Source organism: Mustelus asterias, chromosome 14, assembly GCF_964213995.1.
Source record: "Mustelus asterias chromosome 14, sMusAst1.hap1.1, whole genome shotgun sequence".
Taxonomy (NCBI): Eukaryota; Metazoa; Chordata; class Chondrichthyes; order Carcharhiniformes; family Triakidae; genus Mustelus; species Mustelus asterias.
In genome coordinates, this window is record NC_135814.1 from 28,704,048 (window position 1) to 28,724,245 (window position 20,198).

Below are 20,198 nucleotides of genomic sequence, written 5' to 3' on the forward strand. Positions count from 1 at the left end.
AGGAGTAAGTTTGTACCCTGTCCTGCAGATTTGAGTTATTCACGACCAGACGTGGACATGTTATTAACGCCCTTCATATATTATCTCAAAATGAAGGGTCACTTTATATTACACACCTCTGGAAGATTTATTTGTTTTGGCTTTCCCTGATAATTATGTGGCAGTACGCATCTTTGAAGACCCCAGCAAATATTCAATCCCTCAAGCGCACCAGTTAAAAAACAAAACCCAGTTATCCTTAAATCAAAAGCCAGTTGCATAAGTATAGTCGGTTAAATTTGAGTCTTTCCAGAGATCCCTACAGTTGATTTAAAACATTTAATGCAGTCACTTGTACTGGAATGCCTATTTAACCTTTACCTTATAGCATATGGATTTCTACTCTGTTCTCAAAAGGTTCTTAATCACCCTTAAGGTTAAATGACCACATGGCTCCAAGGTGTTTCAATGGCCAGGGCATAAAGGTCAAAGCTTTCCTGCAGTGATTTGCTTAGAACCATATTTGATGCTGTAGAAAGCAGCAACTCATCTGAGAAGTTATTCATGGATGAATTCTAGAATTTGCCGACTTCAGGCGTTAGGATATCAGATCTGAAGTCCCAAGAAATATTATGAAGTCAGACAAGATCCCTACAATGCGCTATATTGGCATTAGTATGAGGGTATGATTTTTCACACCAGGCACGATGCTACTGACACATTGGGAAGCTTTTACCAAAACAAATTTTATTTAACAACACAGTTTAACTAGAACAAATTAATTAGCTTAACTTTTAACAATTAAACTATACTTAAACAGGACAAGATACAATTCTTAACTGCTAACCCCTCACTATGAGTTCCAATTCAAGCAATATTCCTCTTATAGACTTAAACCTCCTCTTTAAAATCAGTTAGCAAAACACAGGCTTACTTGCTTATCTCAGGTTAACAGTCCTAGAGTTTTCAGGACATCTCTGGAGAGAGAGCTTAGAGAAACACCGGTTTCTTCTGGCAGTCCAAAGAGCAACTGCTTATATTTCTTGAAAATGAAACTGAAACAGTGGCCGCAATTCTCCCAAAAGTGCTGAATTGGTGGGAAAACTATTCTAAATCCCAACTGTTCTGACAGTTCAGCTTCTCACCTGAATCTCCACACTCTGCACACTGCAGAGATCCCAGTCGTGACTATCATTAAAAATCCAGGGGGGTGGGGCCTATTCACGCCAGAGTCTGACAGTTCTGGAATTCTGCGCATGCGCAGTGGTCCCAATCTGTCAGACTCCCTGCTCGATTGCTGGCCAGCCCGGGAACCCCACAGTGCTGCCCCTCCAGCACCTCCCATGGCCCGATCGCTGCCCCCACAGCAATTCCCAGGCCAGCCCTGACCGCCCCACCCCGTCCCAGAGCACCCAGACGGACAGCCCACCTCCCCCAGCACTGGTGATCCCCCTCCCCACCCTGGCAGACCTCCCCCCCTGCAGATCCCCCTGGGGTCAGACCCCGCTCAGGAAGCAGGCCCCCCCAGCTGACCACCCCCCCCCAGCCCACCCCAATCGCTGCCCTCCCTCCATCCCAGACCAATCCTGTCTGCAGAGTGTCAGCGGGACCCCCCCCACCCATCATCCTAGGCCCCACCCACAATAGGCCCCAGACCCTTAGCACTGCCTGATGCCCAATAGGCGGTGCCAAGCTGCCCCCTGAGCATGGGCACTTTGTCTCTTGGGCAGTGCCAGGGGCACAGGCTGGCACTGCCAGGGTGCCCATGCTCAGGGGGCCCCACCTCCCCCACCGCTTGACCTCCCGGGGGGCCCCAATTGCCCCTCTTCATTCTGGCGGGGTCTCCTGCTAGTTCCCCAAATGTGGGGAGCTAGTGTAAACCCCGTCGGAATGAAGTACTCTTGGCGAAGAGGGAGATTCAATCGGGACCTGAAAGTTCCTGATAATGAATTGCTAAACATATTTAAAATACATTCAAAAAATATTCAAATTACTTAACTTCCTGCCGGTTTCCAGCGTGCCCTGGCCTGTGACTATTCGCCGGCTCTGGGAGATGCGCATGCGTTCCCGGCGCATGCGCAAATCCCAGTATAAGGCCGGCGACGGGCATTTCACACCACGACCCGCCAGAAAAGTTCCCTGCAAGCTTAGTTCCTCCACATGACTCTTTGTACCTCATCTGAAATCCCAGGAGAACCTAAATAAACAAATAGTCCATTAACTCTACAAACAAATGCATCGCTAGCTAAAATCAATTACTACATTGCACAGATTGTATTGAAAGTTATTTTCTGCTGGAGATACCTTCTTTTACTGTAACAGTCAAACATACCTACAATCATAGGCTTTCACAGATGAGGTTTTAACCATGTGACATCTGACTATCAGCACCTAATGGAGGGAAATCCAGGAAGTTTTGATCTTCCATTGTCAAAGCGATCAAGATGGCTTCAAGACAGATTGTGTGTCCTCAGCACCCTCCTTGCATGATGAGTTTCGTTCATCCCACTTTGTTCTTGGCAGTTTCTAGTGCTATGAAGTCTAGTAGCCTATTGCCCTTCTATTTTCCAGGACGTTCAGACAAAGGCAGGTGCAAGTCCATCAGCCAAACTGCCTAACCATGCCCACTAATCATCTGCTTTCAGAGACTGCTAGAAAGCTGGCCAATGTGTAGATCAGATGACTTCTGCAGCTATATGTCTTTCTACTTACAGCTGTTTATTTTCCTTTGTAAGGAAAGATAACAATTAATATTCCACGTGACCCATTGTGACATTTCAAATAGCAGAGTTGAGATCCATCATACATGCATCATGCATGTCCGCAGTCATAGAATCCCTGCAGTGCAGAAGGATGCCATTCGGCCCATCAAGTTTACACTGACCACAATTCCACCCAAGCCCTATCTCAGTAACCCGCTATTTACCCCGCTAATCCCCTGACACTAAGGTCAATTTAGCCTGGCCAATCAACCTAATCCGCACATCTTTGGACTGTGGGAAGAAACCGGAGCACCCGGAGGAAACCCACGCAGACACAGGGAGAATGTGCAAACTCCACACAGACAGTCACCCGAGGCCGGAATTGAACCTGGGTCCCTGGCGCTGTGAAGCAGCAGTGCTAACCACTGTGCCACCGTGCTGCCCTGCATTGTCCTGCATTGGAAACGCAAAACCCAGAGTGAAATTATAATTTAGTTGCCATCTTGAAGTTGGAAATTCAAATGCACAGAAACTTCTTCCAGGTTTCGCACTCACTATCACCTCACCCCTGAGCAGAACACAGTTATTAGTGCGCCCAGTGTATACTGTTCGTTCACTTTCTCTCCACCTGGCACGTTTTGGTGTACTCACAATTGGAACCAAATTAGAAATCAAAATTCAGATTTTTTTAAGTCAAATGTATCATGCTTACATATTTCAGAGCTTGCAGTTGCAGGAATCATTAGGTTGTAGCTGATATTGCTCATATTTTGTTGTATTAGAATGAACTTACATCAAATCTCCAGTATATGGCACTGTCGCACTTAAAGGTACATGATGTATTACTGCAACTTTCTGAAGAGATTTTTTTCCTGAAAACTGTTTGTCAAATCTTTTCTTTTGGAGGATGGAGCGAGCCTGAAGAGTTGTGCATTGATGTTGTCACGGCGACGTCCAAACAGTACAATATTATCATCTTGTGGAGAATTTTCTCATGGCAAAAGGTTAGTCGCAAATCATTCCCATGAAAAAGTGTCTTTTTTTTAAACTGATGTTTACATCGTGTCCGAACATTTTAACCAAACAGTAAGAGCTGAAACATTGAAGCAAATCCAAAAAGTGTTTACTTAGGTCTGGTCCTAATTTCCGAGCCAAGTCAGGCAGCAACTGCTGAAGGTACAGATGCTTAAAAAAACAATTACTTGAACTTCAATTGTGAAGATTCCATTTAAAAGTGAATTAAGGGAACTGTGTCACCTGCTACCATTTAATTAACAATCACAAATGGAATTATGGGCTGCGATTCTCCCAAAAGTGCTGAATTGGCAGGAAAACTGTACTAGATCCCGACTGTTTTGTCAGTTCAGCTTCTCACTCGAATCTCCCCACTCTGTGCACTGCAGAGGTCCCACTCGTGAATCTCATTAAAAACCCAGGGGGGTGGAGCCTATTGGTGCCAGAGTTTGACAGTTCTGGAAGTCTGCGCACGCGCAATGGCCCCGATCTGTCAGACTCCCCGATTGCTGGCCAGCCCGGGACCCCTGCAGTGCAGCCCCTCCAGACCCCCCCCAGCTTGAACGTGGCCCCCACAACAATTCCTGGGCCAGCCCTGACCCCACCCCGTCCCGGAGCGCCCCGATGTACAGCCCATCCCCCCCACCCCGGCAGAACCCCCCGCTGACCTCCCCCGGGGTCAGACTCTCCCCCCGGGAGGCAGGCCACCCCACCCGCCCTAATCGCTGCCCTTCCTCCATCCCAGACTGATCCTGTCTACAGAGTGGCAGTGGGACCCTCCACCCCCACCGATCACCCCGAGGCCCTGCACACAATAGGACCCGCCCCTTGGCACTGCTCGATGCCCGATGGGCATCCCCCTGGGGGGCCCTGACTGCACCCTCTTTATTCCGACAGGGTCTCCTGTTAGTCCCCCGAACATGGGGAGCTACTTACTCTAAACCCCGCCGGAGTGAAGTACTCCTGGCGGGGTGGGAGATTCAATCGGGACCGGTAAGTTCCCGATAATTAGATTTAACCAACATTTAAAATATATATTTTTTAAAATTCAAATTACTAACTTGCCTTCCCGTCGGTTTCCAGCGTGGTGATTGTTCGCCGGCTCTGGGAGAAGCGCATGCATTCCCGGCACCTGTGCAAATCCCAGAACAAGGCCAATGACGCGCATCTCCCACCCCGATCTACCAGAAAGGTTGCGGGTCGTGATGGGAGAATCGCGGCCATGATTTTAAGCAATGAGTTTGATATTTTATCAATACCTTCAACGATTTTATTTCATACCTTTGTTTAGTTTTAGTTTTAGACTCCTCTACCCAAAGGTGGGGGAGTCTAAAACTAGAGGGCATAGGTTTAAGGTAAGAGGGGAGAGATACAAAAGGGTCCAGAGGGGCAATTTTCTTCACACAGAGGGCGGTGAGCATCTGGAATGAGCTGCCAGAGGCAGTAGTAGAGGCGGGAACAATTTTGTCTTTTAAAAAGCATTTAGACAGTTACATGGGTAAGATGGGTATAGAGGGATATGGGCCAAATGCGGGCAATTGGGACTAGCTAAGTAGTTAAAAAAAAGGGCAGCTTGGACAAGTTGAGCCGAAGGGCCTGTTTCCATGCTATAAACCTCTATGACTCTAAGGCCTCAGCTTTTAACTTCAGGATTGGATTAACTGTGTGTTGGTAACCATTTTATTTTACTGGAGTGTGATAATCAATACGAAAATCATGTGGTATCAATATTAAATTTTCCAGCTGAAAAAGATGTAGATTCAAGGAATCAATTACAAAATAAAATTGGAAATGAAAATGATTTTCCATCCTGTAGTTAAATATTTCCAACTGACCTTACTCTTGTATAAAAAAAGTACTCTCAGTTCCTCTCACAAATATGTCACTGAGGAGTAATCCAATAAAAGAGGATGACAAGCCAAAGAAGGATATTGTGTGTCTGTCTTGAAACAAATTGAAAGAGATCTAAGTACTTAATCAAAGAGGTAGCTCTTAAGCAGCATGATAAATGTGATAAGAGAGTTGGGGGAGTTTTGGAAATCTCCAGAATGTGGGACCTACACACTTCAACACACAGCTGCTGCTGGTGGGATGAGTCGAAGCAATGGAGAGTTCTCACAGGTTGTGGCACAGACATAAACAGTGACGAGATTATGAAGGAATTTATTATTAGATGATAAAGAAAGAATTTGTGCCTTTCACAGTTCATTAGGTGTTTTACAATTGTAGTCACTGCTGTAATGTTGGAGGACAGCAGCAGTGAGGCTGTGGGATCAGGAAGAGTGGCCGTTGTTGGAGAAACTCTGGTTATGATCAGATGAACGGTGGATCAAAGCAAAGGCCCTTCCCTCTGAACCGGGCAAGGAAACAGGGAGTTTGGGAGGAGACTAACTATGTCAAAGACTGCACAAAAAAAAAGGGCGGCATGGACAAGTTGGGCCGAAGGGCCTGTTTCCATGCTGTAAACCTCTATGGCTCTATGACTCTATGCATAATGGTTGAGGAGGGATGGGCCAAATGGCCTCCTTCTGCACTGTAGATTCTATGATTCTATGAAAGGTGATCAGCTATCTCCATTACAGATGATGAGCATTATTTGATTTGATTTGGGCCATTACGGTGCTATGACAAGGTGTAAATCCGAGTGTGGCATTGCAAACATTCTCCGTCCTCGTTCATGGCTGGGATTTTCCAGTACCGCTGAAAGTGAATGGAGTTTTGGTTGGAACACCCAATTTTCCATTCTCACTTGCAACGGGACCCGCCATTGTCAAGATTGGTGAATTCTTTTTCAAGAAAGATGGGCATGCATTTGGGCAAAGAGGGAGAATATAGCACAGTGATATGTAATAACGGACAGGACAAGGAGTGATATTTTTGAAATGTGGGTGGATGAAAGCAATTTTGCAAGTGAGGGAAACCATTTACTACCTTTTCCGAGTCAGCATGGGGAGGTGCAAGAAGGATGGTTCACCAGCGGTTTAGTGGGAACGCGCTCAGGACAGCAGGAGATCGATCTCATGAATGGGATGAACTCTGAGATAACATAAAGAGAGATGGGAGAGAAAGGAGAAACCAATGTCAGTTCAGGCCAAGGAAGTGTGAAGTCTAAAAGGAAGTCTGACTTACTGGAAAGAGGGGATAGCAGCAGAGGTAGCTCATCAGATGGTCTCCACCTTTGTGGCAAAGAAATCCATGAGCTCTTGGAATTTGATGGAGAGGTCGGGTGAAAGGGGTTTAATGGCACAGAAATGCTGGGGTTATTTTTGCTCTCCCAAGATAATCACAGGATCATTACAGCACAATAGGAAGCTATTCAGACTCTTATGTTTGCACCAGCTCTCCATAGGAGCAATTTACCTAGTGCCAGACCCCGCCTTCTTTCCACAACCATAAGACCATAAGACCATAAGACATAGGAGCGGAAGTAAGGCCATTCGGCCCATCGAGTCCACTCCACCATTCAATCATGGTTGATTTCAACTCCATTTACCCGCTCTCTCCCCATAGCCCTTAATTCCTCGAGAAATCAAGAATTTATCAATTTCTGTCTTGAAGACGCTCAACGTCTCGGCCTCCACAGCCCTCTGTGGCAATGAATTCCACAGACCCACCACTCTCTGGCTGAAGAAATTTCTCCTCATCTCTGTTCTAAACTGACTCCCTTTTATTCTAAGGCTGTGCCCCCGCGTCCTAGTCTCCCCTGTTAATGGAAACAACTTCCCTACGTCCATCCTATCTAAGCCGTTCATTATCTTGTAAGTTTCTATCAGATCTCCCCTCAACCTCCTAACCTCCAATGAATATAATCCCACGATCCTCAGACGTTCATCGTATGTCAGGCCTACCATTCCTGGGATCATCCGTGTGAATCTCCGCTGGACCCGCTCCAGTGCCAGTATGTCCTTCCTGAGGTGTGGGGCCCAAAATTTCTCACAGTACTCCAAATGGGGCCTAACCCTGAATATTCTTCTTTTTCAGCTAATAATCTAATCCCCTCTTGAAAGGATCAAGTGAACCTTCTTCCATCACATTCTCAGGCAGTGTATTTTACATCCCAATCCCTCACTGCGTGAAAACATTTTTCCTAACGTTGCCATTGCTTCTTTTGCCAATTATTATCCCTGGGGCTATTGTTATGAATCTTTTCTGCATTCTCTCTAATGCCTTCGTATCTTTTCTAAAAAAGTGTGGCATCCAGAACTGGATGCAATGTTTTGTTTGAAGCAGAGATGGTTTTCTATACCAGTTTTAACTTCCTTGCTTTCATATTCTCATTATCATCATCATTTTGTGTTCTCAGCCCAAAGATAGGCTGTTGGCTCATGGTAGTCTTACACGGCGACACTGTGGTTAGCACTGCTGCCTCACAGCACCGAGAACCCGGGTTCAATTCTCACTTCGAGTCACTGTTTGTGTGGAGTTTGCGCGTTCTCCCTGCTGGGCATTGGAAAGGGGAAGTCCACCACTTAGAGCCACCTTGCTGCCAAACCCCTCCCCATCACCATGATCCCAATAATGCAACTCCCCTTCCTCCATCACTAACCCGTGTCTGAGTCCAGGTGATCCTAGTCCTCAGGTGAGTGTAGCACCAACAGCAGCCACCACCTTCCTGGTGACGCCTTTGATTATAGAAGATGGGTGGGACTTCTGGCTCTGGGGTCCTGATCTCAGAGAAGGTGTGTCACTGCCTGATTGTCACTTAATTAAGCAGGCTTTCCCAAAAAGAGTTTCTCACCAGCTCAGGATGATATTCCCATCAACTCCATTAAATACTGCCCAAAGATTCAATTCACTGAGGATGGGAAGTCACTGACTGCAAAGCTGGAGGAGGAGGATGAGTACCTTAGAAAAAAAAATGGAGGGGTTGCAGAGGATTAGTGGAGAACAAAGGATTTGGTGGAGCAGTGGGAAATGTGGGATAAGGTGAGGTACTCAAAGCTAGAGAAGATGTTACAGGAGTAAAAGGAGAAACCAAGGTGTTATTTGGTCATAAGAACTAGGAGAAGGTGTTGGCCATTTGGTCCCTCGAGCCTGCTCCGCCATTCAACAAGATTACAGCTGATTTGATAAGGGCCACACTGCCACTGTGAGGGCAAGGCAACTACAAAAGGTCATGAAACAAGTAGCCAGGTAGGGAGGCCCTAGGGACAAAGTCTCATGTTGCAGTGGTTTTCTTGACCATGTATTCTTCTATCCTGTTCCTATTCCTGAATGATATGCCAAATCCAACCTGCTCTTGACAGCTCCAGAGTAACCAATTTAGGCAACATATGCCTTGGCGGTGCATCTGCTTTTGATTTGTCAGCAAATGATATGTGTTATGAGGGATCCAACGAGTAAATTTAAAGAATGGGAAAATGTATGCGTGTAATTTAAACTTCTCATCCTTTGAACAGTACATAGTCACCTGGAAGTAGAGTTCCACTGGTATCATTCTGCTTTCAGCCATTCTTGTGGCATATGTGTGGGCAGGCTGATTGACCCTCTGGTTTATCTGTCTATCCCACCCAGTCTTGCTTCCATTTAGTGCCTCTTGACAAACTGATTCTGTGAGGAGCCCAAGATTGCAAACCATATCCTATCAGCTCTTAATACTGTGCATAGGAGCATCAATTTGTCTTACAACCATTTGCATAGATCTCACTTTCTTCTGATGCATTAGCATCAAAAATGCTGCATATTTCAAATCCCATTTTTGTTCTACGGGGAACATGAAATGATTACCTAGTGTTTTAAAGTAATTAAGTGGTAGGTTATCAGAATTAAGAATTTCAAAATTGCAGATTTAATAAAATATGCATTAATAGTTGAGTCCATAGTTGTGGCACTGCACATGAATATAGAATCAGTCAATGGTTTAAAATATTCCTTATTCTTCTTCCACTTGCTGCTCTCAATCGTTAATTTGACATCCCAAAGGACACAGCATCTTGTGAAAACATTCTTTTCAGGGGTTGCAGAGGTCAGAATATGGATTTCATGTCACAGTTTTTGAACCAAAGGGAAAATATACCCTTCGCTTTATAGATTGAAAGGACGCATGGAAGATGAACCAGTTTTTTAAAATTGCCTTTAGAAACACAGTTCAATAAGGAACATCTGTGCTGATGTTCAGAAAAGTGTCAATACCACCTATCTTGTCTGACACCAAATGCACTGGTCTACTTAAATTTCCTGCAATATGCCGAATAATTGGGCCTTTTACACCATTGTGTACAGGTTGATGTAACATTTGGCCGAGGTCTATTTTAGCATATTAATTTGATTATATCTTCCACATTCACAGTGAATGAATTACATCCACCTAAGGTGGAGGTGGGATGAAGTGAGGCTAGGAGTAGCCATGGGGTGGTGCTCAGTTGTTCCCTCCCCTGTGTTGATATTGTAGGGATAGGAATGATGTGAGTGGCAGTCGAGTTAAGGGCTCAATGTGGGGAGCAGCTGTCCACCTATGTTGCTTGGTACATGTCGCATTATTCTGTGACTTGCTGCATGCTCAGGTGAGAGCATGCAACCACTTGCAGGAGACTGAAGAAACAGGTTGGGTCAACCAGCAGAACCTCAGAGCTGGGTTTTCTCAGGCATCAGAGCAAGAAGTGAAAGGAGCACGTAATGGGTTATTTTTTACACAGAGGGTGGTGAACGTCTGGAAGGTGCTGCCCAGGGAGGTGGTGGGAGCAGGTATGATCACGGCATTTAAGAGTCATCTAGACGAATACATGAATAGGATGGGAATGGAAGGATACAGACTCTGTAAGTGCATATGGTTTTAGTTTAGGCAGGCACCATGATTGGCGCAGGCTTGGAGGGCCAAAGGGTCTGTTCCTGTGCAGTACTGTTCTTTGTTCTTATTAGGGTTTCTTCATGCTAGGCCAACTGCTAGGTGTAACCATCACTGAATCCCCCACTGTCAACATCCTTGGGGTTACCATTGACCAGAAACTCAACTGGGCTCACAAGAGCAGGTCAGAGGCTAGGAATACTGCGGTGAGTAACTCACCTCCTGTATCCCCAAAGCCTATTCACCATCTACAAGGCACAAGTCAGGAGTGTGATGGAATACTCCCCACTTGTCTGGATGGGTACAGTGCCAACAAAACTCAAGACGCTAGGCACCATCCAGGACAAAGCAGCCCATTTGATTGGCACCACATCTACAAACATTCAATCCCTCCACCACCGATGCTCAGTAGCAGTGGTGTGTACTTTCTACAAGATGCACTCACTGCAGCAATTCACCAAAGATCCTTAGACAGCATCTTCCAAACCCATGACCACTCCCATCTGGAAGGGCAAGGGCAGCAGCTAAATAGGAACACCACCACCTGCAAGTTGCCCTCCAAGCCACTCACCATCCTGACTTGGAAATATATCGCCGTTCCTTTGCAATCGCTGGATCAAGATCCTGGAATTCCCTTCCTAACGGCATTGTGGGTCAACCCACAGAACATGGACTGCAGCAATTCAAGAAGGCAGCTCATCAGCACCTTCTGAAGGGCAACTCGGGATGGGCAATAAATGCTGGCCACCCAGTGACGCCCATGTCTCACGAATGAATTTAAAAAAACTTACACAGAGGCATCAAGCCATTAGGCAACAATGACAATAACTAGTCACAGTTCAAAGTTCAGCCAGCCCCTCTGGTGCTAATGAACAGTTCAGTAAAGACCTTGACTTCTTTGCAACACAATACTTGTGATGAAGATGGCCCATGTATTGGTTCTGAAATGGGTTAGACCTACTCCCCTTACGTCTTCTATTGAGCCTTCATGCTGGCATATGGCAGACAGCAAACCCAACTCCAGCATGTCCTCACCTACTCCCTCATGAAAATGATAACGGCTGGGACGGAGATGGAGTCATGCGTCCAGGAAATTTCCTAACCCCTGATTCCTGCCTACAAGTTTAAAATCTGTTCCACGGAGTTCATTCTTTTTCAGAGTCTCAGTGTGGATTAAATCTAAATCAAATAATCTGTGTGAAGACTGAAGCTTGAGAAAAAGTGGCAAAATGTTCCGAAGAGTAACTAAACATTAACTAGACTCTGTATATATTAAGTTATTCAAGGGAGCACAGTTGACATTTGTTCTAATAATTGAAAACAACGTGACTTATTCAAATAAATCTGGCCTGTATTGGAACAAAAAATAAATAAACTAGGGGAGGAAGACAGTCACAACATGGATTAGTGAGACAGAATTGGATTTTTATTCCTAAAATACAGCTCAACAAAACACTGGCAGAAAAACCAAGAGTTGTGCTATTCGAGTCCAAAAAGTGAATTAGATTTCTGAAGCACTTTGTTGTATTGAGATAAATACCAATAATCTGAAGCATTTTACATAAAATAAAAAAGGCAGAAGAAAAGTAATGAGTCAGTAGTGTTAAAGATGATGGCTTATTCCACCCCCTCACCCACCCACCATTCTCCCCGGAATAAGACAGACATTGGCGGAACAAAATGTAACCATCGTCCTCTGGGAGGGGATTAGCACCTCCTCTGAATGTTCACCTTATGTTAGTTGATCCAAATGAGAAGTGTTGACAAATATAAATATAGCCTCTCAGTAATATTTAGCACACTCTTGTAAGTCTAACTTATTCCTGCCTAAATCTCTCCACCTCTCTCTTACTTTAAGATGCTGTTTAAAACCTACCTCTTTGACCAAACACCTATCCTAATATCTCACTGCGTGCGGGCTTCCTGTCAAATTTTGTCTGTAATTTTCCTTTGAAGTGGCTTGTGATGTTTTATTATATTAAAGGACATTACCTAAATGCAAATTTTGATTTTACCTCAGAAGAAACAGCTAGCTTTGTAAAGTGCTCTGAAGAGTCATGCAGACTCAAAACATTAACTCCACAGGTGCTGCCAGACCTGCTGAGTTTATGCAGCATTTTCTGTTTTCATTTCAGATTTCCAGCATCCACAGTGTTTTGCTTTTATTTGTAAGTGCAAGTTGAGCATGAGTAATTAAATAGAATAGAAAATATATATTTATATGTTTCCAGAAAGTATTTGATAAAATAATGCATTGGAAACGTGATATGAAAATCAGGGCAATAATATTAATAGTATTCAATCTATGGATAGACAGACTGCTCGGAGACAAAAAGCAAAGGAGAGGGGTGTAAATGTAAAATACTGCGGATGCTGGAATCTGAAACAAAAACAGAAAATGCTGGAAAATCTCAGCACGTCTGAAGCATCTGTGGCGAGAGAATAGAGCCAATATTTCAAGTCTGGATGACCCTTCATCAGAGCTAAGAGCAAAGAGAATCAACAGAGATTTATACAAGGAGGGCAGGGGGCGGGCTGGGATGGGACAAAGGAAATGTAAATGAGGACACAGAAGGTTAAGAAAGGTGCTAAAGGTATCCATTAAATTATCAGAATATGTGAATGGCAAAACAGAGGTACAGATGGTTAAGGGACTGTCTGGGGATTATGGCAGTTGCCCTGAAGTGGTGGTTTGGGGGGGAGTGGGAGCAGAAGGAGAGCTGGAATGGAGAAGTGGAAAAATGGAGGTGAGAATGAAGGATGATAAAATGGATGAATGAGATGAAACAAAATGTAATAAAATTAATGATAATGGGGTGAAGATGGAGGAGAAAGTTCATGCTCAGAAGTTGTTGAGTTCAATGTTCAGTCCAGAAGGCTGTAAAGTGCCCATTCGGAAGATGAGGTGTTTTTCTCCAGTTTGTGTTGGGGTTCGCTAGAACATTGCAAAAGACCAAAGATGAACATGAGGACAGGAGAGCAGGGTGGTGTGTTGAAGTGGCAAGGAACAGGAAGATCTGGGTCCTGCTTGCGGACGGATGGAAGGTGTTCAACAAAGCGGTCACCCAGTCTGCATTTGGTCTCTCCGATGTAGAGTCGACCGCTTTGAGAGCAGCGAATGCAATAGACCAGATTGAAAGAGGTGCATGTGAAGTGCTGCTTCACCTGAAAGGCTTGTTTAGGGTCTGGGACGGTGAGCAGGGAGGAGGTAAAGGGCAGGTGTTGCACCTTCTATGATTGCATGGGAAGGTTCCGTGGGTAGGGGGTGAGGTGTTGGGTGTGATGGAAGAGTGTAGTAAGAAGTCTCACAACACCAGGTTAAAGTCCAACACGTTTATAAAATACACTCACTAAACAGGTCTCACAGTATAAATCTGTTGGACTTTAACCTGATGTTGTGAGACTTCTTACTGTGCTTACCCCAGTCCAACGCCGGCATCTCCACACCATGGAAGAGTGGTCCAGGGTGTCCCAGATAGAATGGTTCCTGGGGGAGTGAGGGGAAGATGTGTTGAGTAGAGGCATTATTCTGGAGTTGGTGGAAATGGCGATGACCCTTTGAATCCAGAGACTGGTGGGGTAAAAAATGAGGACATGGGGGACACTTCTCTGACGCACTTCTGAAACTTCTCTTCCCTTCCTTGACCTCTCTGTCACCATTTCTGGTGATAAACTGTCCACTAGTACCCATTACAGCTCTCCTTCTGCACCCTCCCCCCACCCCCCCTTCGCCTTCAGGGCAACTGCCATAATCCTCAGGCAGTCCCCTAACCACCTGTACCTCTGTTCTGCCATTCACACATTTTGATCACTTAATGGACACCTTTAACATCTTTCTCAGCCTTACTTATCCTCATTTACATTCTCTTTGTCCCATTCCACCCTCCTCCCCCACTCTCATAGTATAAATCTCTGCTGATTCCCTTTGCTTTAAGTTCTGATGAAGGGTCATCTTGACTCAAAACGTTGCTCTATTCTTTCCCCACAGATGCTGTCAGACCTGCTGAGATTTTCCAGCATTTTCTGTTTTTGTTGTAAAAGAAAGGGGTGTGTTGGGTTGAATGGTGGCAAATGCAGATGTGCCCCATAAATTATATTTTATTAATTTCTTCATGGAATGTGGGTGTTACCTGCAAGACCAACATTTATTGCCCATCTTATTGCCATTGGGAATATGATGGTGCATTGAACACCTGCAGGCGATGTGATGGAGGACTCCAGGATGCTGTAACCTATCTGCACACTATCTGTAACCCTCATGACTTGCCTGGGCTTGCAAAATCTCACTAACTGTCCTGGCTGGAGACAATACTGGATCAATTCCTCTTTAACCTGTGCTTAAACCTCTCTCCACTCACATTGTTTGTACCTTTAAGACTTGATTACCTGTAAAGACTCAAATTCCAACCATTATTTTGTAAATTGAGTTTATGTTTTTATATGCCCTGTTTGTGAACTGAACTCCCACTCACCTGATGAAGGAGCAGCACTCCGAAAGCTAGTGGCTTGTGCTACCAAATAAACCTGTTGGACTTTAACCTGGTGTTGTGAGAATTCTTACTGTATGGAGGACTCCCACAGTGCTATTAGGTAGCGAAATCCAGGATTTTGACACAGTCACCATGAGGAAATGGCAATATGGTGTGTGGCTTGGAAAGGAGCTTGCAGGAGGCAATGCTCCCATAGTTCTGCTGCCCACATCCTTCAAGGTAGAAGTGGGAGTTTGGATGGTGCTATTGATGAAACATTGTTGAGTTGCTGCAGTTTGTCTGCGGTGGAGGGAGTGAATGTTTAAGGTGTTGGACGAGGTGGCAGTCAAGTGGGCTATTTTCTCCTGGATGCTGTTGAGCTTCTTGAGTGGTGTTGGAGAAGCACTTATCCAGGCAAGCAGAGAGCATTCGATCCCAACCAGACTTGGGTCTTATAGATAGTGGAAAGATTTTGGGGTATCAGGAGGTGAATCACTCAATGTTGAATACCCAAACTCTGATCTGCTCTTCTAAATACAGCAATTATTTAATTGGTCTAGTTAAGTTTCAGGTCAAAGGTGGTCTCCCCAAGATGTGGATGGTGACGGTCTCAGCCATGGTAATGTTGTTGATTGTCAAGGGCAAATGGTTAGATCCTCATGTTGGAAATGGCGATGAACTGTGTTGAAATTATTTCTCTATTGATCATAAATTATTGCAAGTGGGAGCAGACAGAATGGAATGAGAATTTAGCGTGGCCAATGCACCTAACCAGCACATCTTTTGGATTGTGGGAGGAAACCGGAGCACCTGAAGGAACCCCATGTAGGTGTGGGGAGAACGTGTTGATTCTGCACAGACAGTGACTCAAGCCGGGGATCGAACCTAAGTCCCTGGCGCTGTGAGGCAGCAGTTTTAACCACTGTGCCGCCATGCCGCCCTTATAACCTCTTCTAATGGGATTTCACCTGACGGGCATATTGCAGCACCATCTCCATACAGATCAGAGTTAAAATTTCTGTGGGTGACTTATGACATGATGACAACCCAATGTGCTGACATGAAGACAAGACCAGCAGAAATATTGGTTAAAAACTGGCATATTATGATCCAGGAAATCGGTGGACAGGTCTCCCATTGGATTTCAACAGCTTACCTTCCTCGTTAAAATTCATTCCCATCACAAGGCGGCATGGTGCGCAATGGTTAGCATTGCTGCCTCACAGCACCAGGGACCCAGGTTCAATTCTGGCCTTAGGCTACTGTCTGTGTGGATTTTGCATGTTCTCCCCGTGTCTGCGTGGGCTTCCTCCGGGTGCTCCGGTTTCCTCCCACAGTCCAAAAATGTGCGAGTTAAGTTGATTGGCCATGCTAAATTGCTCCTTGCTATCAGAGGGATTAGCAGGGTAAATACAACAACAAAGAACAAAGAACAATACAGCACAGGAACAGGCCCTTCGGCCCTCCAAGCCCGCGCCGCTCCCCGGCCCAGGATTGAATCCTGAATCCAGGATCCCCGCCCAATTTTCCAGCCTACCTACATCCTAATATCCTATCCACCGAGCTGTCCCTCACAGCTACGATGCTTTGTTCATCACAACCTATTAACTCACCCCCACCCCCCCATTCCAGACCATGTGATCTCCAGGGAGAGGCGAAAACCCAGAGTGAAAACCCCAGGGCCAATATGGGGAAAAAAAATCTGTGAAATTCCTCTCCGACCCCCTGAGGCGATCGAAACGAGTCCAGGAGACCACACTGGCCCTGATCAGAAAATGCTTCCCAACCCTATTCATTTCCACTTCTGCTTTACGAACACCATCTGAATTCCCTGCCCCCGAGACAGTTTCCCAACTATCCGCAGTCTCGCTCTGTACTGGCACCAACAAGATGATCATAGAATGAAGCCTTGAAACGAGAAACAAAGAACAATTAGCCCGCTCCGCGCCCTGGTCCAAACTAGACCACTCTTTTGTATCCCTCCATTCCCACTCCGTTCATATAGCTGTCTAGATAAGTCTTAAACGTTCCCAGTGTGTCCGCCTCCACCACCTTGCCCGGCAACACATTCCAGGTCCCCACGACCCTCTGTGTAAAATATGTCCTTCTGTATGTAGAGTTACGGGGATTGGGGTGGGTGGGATTGTTGTCAGTGCAGACCCGATGGGCCAAATGGCCTCCTTATGCACTGTAGGGATTCTATGATTCTCTGACAAGCGGTGTTTATGCATGTATATATAAAATACACTCACTAAACTGAATATGGGTGATGTGCTTGCAATTTTATTGAACTGTGTAGGATCCCATTTTTTCCCAGTTTCCAGTGAAATTTTTAACACATTTCCCACTCCATCCCCCACCTATATTTAACACAGTTTTGAAAGATTGTAAAAAAAAACCTGAAAATTATTTTCAGCCTCCCAGTTGAAAGCCCATAGATCTGTTTGTACATTTGACCTTTGCAAACTCAGTGTTGATTTTCAAAAAATGTCAATCCAATATCTTTCGTGATTGGGTTAAGCCAAGAAACAGAATTAAGGGAAAAAATAGTATTGATGTTGGAAATGTACAATATGACAATCAGTATTTGACAGAAACATAAATGTTTCAAGTGTAACCCTTCATCAGAAACGAACTGATAGGTTTTTTGACTTTAGTCTGCTTTTTCAATGATGATGTGGAGATGCCGGCGTTGGACTGGGGTAAACACAGTAAGAAGTTTAACAACACCAGGTTAAAGTCCAACAGGTTTATTTGGTAGCAAAAGCCACACAAGCTTTCGAGGCTCTGTACTGGCTTAGAGCCTCGAAAGCTTGTGTGGCTTTTGCTACCAAATAAACCTGTTGGACTTTAACCTGGTGTTGTTAAACTTCTTACTGTTTTCAATGATGTGCAGGTACAGTGAATGTGATGTCCAAAGATGTGCAGGTAAAGTGGTAAGGTCACGCATGGAAAATGAACGGGGTTATGGGGTTGCAGGGATGGGATGGAAGGGAGCGCCTGGATGGTCTTTCAGGGAGTTGGTGCAGACTCAGGGGGCCAATTGGCCTCTCTCTGCGCTATCGGGATTCTGTGGTTCTGTGATCTGCCATCTAATAAATTAATAAATTGCTATATTTTAGATCATGAGCAGTGGCGGCATGGTGGTACAGTAGTTAGCACTGCTGCCTCACAGCATCAGGGACCCAGGTTCGATTCCCAGCTTGGGTCCCTGTCCATGCGGAGTCTACACATCTCCCCATGTCTGCGTGGGTTTCCTTCCACAGTCTGAAAGATGTGCTGCATTGGCCATGCTAAATTCTCACTCACTGTACTCGAACAGGCGCCGGAGTGTGGCGACTAGGGGATTTTCACAGTAACTTCATTGCAGTGTTAATGCAAGCCTACTTGTGACACTAATAAATATATATTTTTTAATCCTTAGAAATACTTTTGCAGACTGTTTTTATCATGGTCATTAAACCAGTAAGATTCCAGACAGTTCAGAAACACTGTCTCCAACCATCACACCCCCGCTGTCCCACCCCCTCACCAGGTTTATAGGTTGAAAATGGAATTGTTAGCCAATTGTGGAACAAATTAACACTCCTCCAAACTTGTCATGCAATGAGATCATTGAAAGGTCAAAGTGATGTACAGTAGTCTGCTTTCCATCTTTGTGCATATTTTTGAAACAGTAGGTTCTATAATACTTTCATGCATGTGTTTGGTAATGTCAGTTGTCATCCAACTGTTTCTAATTATGTAGTGAATCAGATTAATTCATTCATTATGTTCCACCTGCTTTTCTTTATATTCCTGACTTGATCTCATCATAGTATTAACAGAGACCCACAAGGACGTAACCCGACATTTTTCCTTAACCACATGAGGGTAATATATCTAACCCAGAAGCAGGGTACTTTGACAAAGGTTGTGCTCTTAAATGCACAAAATAGGCTCGTTTTAAGAAACTTCTTCTACCCCTTTGATCTCATCTTTCCAGAATAATATTTTAAGATACTGGTAGCTGAATAACTTGCGATGAAAGCTACAAACCAAAGCAGGAAATGTTTCCCAGCAATTCATCCCTTTATTAACTGTTGCACTTGTTGGAAGAATGAAAAGAAAATATCAGATTTGCCAATAATAATTCTAATATTTCAAATGGCCTTTTGAGAAATAATATGTTGCTAACTATATGCTTGTCTAAACTGCATCCCTAAAGAGTGATGCTGCTCAATTGGGGAGGTGATGGCCTAGTGATATTATCGCTAGACTATTAATCCAGAAACTCAGCTAATGTTCTGGGGACCCAGGTTCGCATCCCCCATGGCAGATGGTGGAATTTGAATTCAATGAAAAGAATCTGGAATTAAGAATCTACGATGACCATGAAACCATTATCGATTGTCGGAAAAACCCACCCGGTTCACTAATGTCCTTTAGGGAAGGAAATTTGCCATCCTTACCTGGTCTGGCCTATATGTGACTCCAGAGCCACAGAAATATGGTTGACTCTCAACTGCCCTTGGGCAACTAGGGATGGGCAATAAATGCTGGCCAGTCAGCGACGCCCATGTCCCACGAATGAATAATAAAAAATGCTACTGTTCGAAATTTTGAATTTAACAAGGTTAACAGTGAACTTGGGATAGAAACAAAAATAACAGACAAGTAATAAGGTTATCAGGCGTCTAGAGGAATACTGAGATTTGGGCCAGAATTCTCCGGCTGAACAGTATAACTGCTAGCACCCACCTTGGGGAGAGAGGCCAGTTTGCCATCCAACAGCCAGACTGGCCAGTATCTTCAGAGAGGCCAGTTCCATCTCTGATCAGAGCAGAGAGGCCTGTTCCATCTAACATTTGGAGCCATGGCAGAGTGCAGATATTCTCCTCTAAAAGACACAGTTTCGTACCTTCGCTGGACCAGCAAAAGACGGTTCCTCAGACTTGCTAATCTAAGCTGTATTGTGTGGTAACTATGAGTGGATTTGACCTATAGAGTTACTTTAGTGGCTATTGTTTGGGAAAAGAAATGTCTCAGTGAGTTCAGGGAACATGGGTATGTTATTGAAACAAGAGATAATTTCAGAAAAAACGGTGTGTTTCGTTATGAATATAATTAATTGTCACAGTGTTTATTAATCATTCTTGTCATGTGTTATTCTTTTCTTCTACTTTAATAAATACTCTATTAATTGCTTCCACAACAACGGGACTGGTTCCTCACTGGGTTATTCCTCACATTATTCCAAACGAATATACA